The 4,290-nt window shown below is 33.9% G+C and overlaps 1 pseudogene; it reads left to right on the forward strand.

The window, feature by feature from the left end:
- The first annotated feature begins 895 nt into the window (after positions 1-895).
- On the forward strand, positions 896-1,612 carry LOC148018679 (uncharacterized; annotated as a pseudogene).
- Positions 1,613-4,290: the final 2,678 nt, after the last annotated feature.

The raw sequence follows: 4,290 nt of genomic DNA on the forward strand, positions 1-4,290 counted from the left end.
TTTAACCTAGGCTTAGGAGCTAGACACATTAATTAGGGTTAGCTATAAATAGTGGAGTATGGCCAAATGTGAAACTTTTTGTTCATTTTGAAAATACAACTCCTTGTGGAGCTCTTGAGGTCACATCCTTCCACCATTCATGGAGGTGCATATCCATGTCCACCCTACTTGGGGGTGAGTATCCTTGTCCACCATTGTAGAAGGTGAGTATTCTATAACATCTTATCATCACTTGATTCTCATCATACCATCTATTTTCCCATATGTACATCTCATATGGAACATGGATCTTGGCTATGGCAATAGCATTTCTTGTTATTGTCAGCATTAAATGTTAGATCTTGTGTATTTTCTTGTATGAGATGCCAACTTTATTACAATTTCGTTGCCTTATGGATCTAAAGGATTGAGATATCCTTACACTACAAGAGGAGGTCATATCCTTTTTCTTACAAACAAATGGAATAAGAAAGATATGATTGACATGGAAACAAGGGCTAATCAAATCAAGCAAGATAGGGTCCTAAAGGAGGAATTAGTCACTCTTTTCAATGCCTCAGTTCCACAAAGTAGCACTATGATCAAGACTTGGGAAGAGCTTGTTGATGACTATGATATCAATTATGAAGTCTACACAAAGATTCTAGGCATTTGCAATGATTGGGTATCAAAGAATCTCACATGTGGAGCTGACGCAGGGTCCCTACCAAATGGAGCAAAAGATATTGTGAACTTCCTAATTGGAAAAAAGTCTCTTCAATCCTCTACTACTTCCCCTTGGTGTGTATATGTTGTTGGATGCAATCTAGAAACCTTTGATCTTATACATAATGTTTACAAATATCCAATTACCATTGGGGTTGTTGTTCTAGATGTAGCACATGGAGTTGAGGGAATGAAATGAGACTCTATAAAGTTTGGAAAGGTTGTATCCACTCTACTACAAATGACATGTGAGCCTAAGCAATTCATGTTGTTATCATTTCTTGATCAAAAGCAAATGGCAGCTTTGGAAAATGCTCTTGAAAGCATTTCTTGCAAGTATCACATGCTAGTTGGTAGTGTTGACTTCCTACCAATGGATGGAATCTTTGCTTTTGGATCTATAGATTCTTTTGTGATTTTAACATTAGTGACCATGGAGAAAAGCTTCATCAATTTTGAGCGATATATAAACAATGTCAATGAGCCTTCCATTTTGGACTTTGAAGGCTTGGACAAGGAGTGCAATGATGAAGATCTTGAAGAAGACCAAAGGATTGCAAAGGCTGTTTTGAGAAAGAAAATAAAAGTTATGGGAACTACAATCAAAGCATTAAATGATGCTCATGAGGCTGTATTTAATGTATATGCAAGTGGTCTTGCATCTAAGGTGGCATTGGTAAATCACATGAAGACAATTGTAATGGTTTGCAACACTCAAAAGCAAAGAGAGATTGAAGCACAATTGTAAAGGGTCCATGAGAGTGGCAAACTAAATTCAAACTCCCAAGAGGTTCCTCCTACTAATGTTCAAGTTCTTGAAGTACCACCCAAGGGCATAGAATAATGAAGCCAAAATATAGCAAGTCTAATTATGAGAGAGAAATTAAATGCTACTTCAGGTGTTTAAACTCCGTTCCTTCTCCTTTCATCAAGGAAGACACATTGATGTAATTTTGATTTTTTTTCTTGAGAAGTTACTTCCATTAGCATTTGCAATATTTTCTTTCTTTGGTCATATTACTTAAAGAAACTATGTCTTTAGTTTTTTAATTTTTTACAAAAGGTACCAAGCATGTTTGGTTTTAAAAATCTATTAAGTAAATCTTGTACTAAAATAGTATTAAAGAGCTCATTAAAATTTATCATCGTTTGTAAGGATAATTGCTTAATTGTAATATAGTGTGTAAAAATGCTTATCATACTGAAAAGTTTGAGCTAGAAATGATAAATTTACTTAAGTCTATTTTAGATCTTATTTCAATTAAACTCTTATATGTGTCGTGTAATGATCTTGTCATGTTATTTTTTGTTAGATCTGTCCACATGGTCAAATCTCTTATCTCTTATAACCTCTTTTACTACATCACTAGTGTATGTCTATGCATGTACCTTAGGATAAGAGAGCCAACAATATATTACACACTTCAAAAAATATTCATTGCACCTCCCAAAGGAGTTTAACCTCAGTAGCAAATATTGCAACAAAGATTTCACCTCCAATGTATCTTTTGAGATGTGTATATGGAATATGAAGATAAAATTCTTGTTAAAATTTATGAGTTTAAATATCAATGGGATATAACTAGTTCAAAAATAGAATGGTTAGTCCTTAAGAAGAAACTATGAAAACTTATCTAAATAGAGTATAACTTATCTCAATTAGATTGTCATGTATCATTTATAGATGACATAGCTTTGGTCACATGGTCAAAAGTATCATGTTTAAATTTTCTTTTAGTAATTAGGACTAAGAAGCACCTTCTTTTCACATGCTATTTTGAAGGCCTTTTTAGAAACTAAGTATATTTAATAATATAATAAAATGATAAAATAATTTTTGTAACTAATTACAAGAGTCTATTGTTAGTATCCCAAGTATACTTATAATTAGTGATAAAAAGTAGGTATGGAAAAATGACTTTATTAGAATAGATTTTACTTCAAAGAAATCATCATATATATTTTTTTCACCTCATGTTATTACTCTTGGTTAGATTTGTCCACATGGTCAAATGTCAATTTTCTTGAGACATCATTTATTAAGTAGTACATGTGTATGTATTTGTCAATGTGAAGTTAAATTGCTTTAGCGTTCTATGTCAGTTTACAGCTCAAACATTAAGTAGAATGATGAGGAAGTAAATGAATCTAATGTGCTTCTTTTGCTTCTTTGTAACCTCAACTAAGGCATCTATGGTTGGATATCTAACAGATTCAACAACAGTAGAGCACAATGATGTGTTTGATGTGTCCTTCATAAGAAATGCAACACAATTATGTGTAATACTTGATCTCAATGGTCTTCTTTTACAACGATGTTTTGCTAAGTCTAAAAAGTTTCAAAGCTTTCAAATGGGAATGCAATGGCTTGTTCTTTGACCAGGATGTATGGAGTTTCTTGAAGCTTTATTTGCAAGATTCCAAGTGGGATTTTGGTCAACAGATTTACATAAGAATGTCATGGCAGTTATTAAGTGCTTGGAGATCCATGAAAAAAAAGTATTCTTTTTTCATGATTTAGAGCCAAGAACAATGTCATAGACATCAACTCAAAATCATATATATGCTAGATAAGATGGGAGTAGAAGCAATGTTCAAGCCTCTGAAGTATGCATGGGATCTATATGGAGATGTTTGTTAGCATACCAAGACTATTTTGATAGATGACAATCCTTGCAAAGGATGTCCAAATCCTATTGAGCCATACTTGACTCACTTAAGAAAATACCATGATGCACGTGAAGTCATCAAGTTTGATCGATATGGACAGGAGCCAGTTCAATATGGACATGAATTGTGGCCATTTTCAAGCACTTGTGGTTGCTCAACCACTTCTTGACATTGGGCAAAGGATCATTTTCAAGGTGCTTATTCAACCACTCCCTGACATTGGGCAAAGGCTTTGGCATTGTTTGCCATTGCTTCCAGGATTGAGCATTAACATTGAGCATTGGTTTTGAGTCATTGAGCTTCAACGATTAATTGTGCAAATAGGACACCATGTTGTCATAAAACAAGGACATCCATACCTTCAATTCTTGGATCTCGTATATGCTTCTTGAGATGCCCGTATAACTATGTTTTATTGTTAGATACTTACGGATCATATGTCATTGGTTTGAGATGCTATTGGAATGATTTGGACTCTATTAGCTCAATTTTCTCATAGATATCATTGCTCTCATAACAAGTCTAAATGCTATTTGTCTGGGAAATATTATGCTCCTCGCTTATGTAATGCTTTCGAGATGCTCATTTGATGGTGGACATTTGGGGAATGTTTGGCCAATATATTGGAATGCTTTTGGATTGATTTGATCCCATATTTGGCTTAGTTTTGCAATCATTTTTACTATTGTAATAAGCAAGGGTGAAAGCTGTTTTTATCAGTGAAAGCATATGCCTATTGCTTGTTGATGGTTTCTAGCTAGTTGGGATTATCATTGATGTAAGATGCTTGGAAATGCTCCCAAAATCCTTATGGGCTTCAATTTTGCTCAATTTTGCTCAGTCTTGAGACTATCATTTTACTATTGTACATATAGTGGACATAAAGCTTTTAATAGAGCTAGTCTATGTCTAATG

This window comes from Lygodium microphyllum, chromosome 20, assembly GCF_053477565.2.
Source record: "Lygodium microphyllum isolate KBCC chromosome 20, Lygodium_microphyllum_v1.1.10, whole genome shotgun sequence".
NCBI classification, from domain to species: Eukaryota; Viridiplantae; Streptophyta; class Polypodiopsida; order Schizaeales; family Lygodiaceae; genus Lygodium; species Lygodium microphyllum.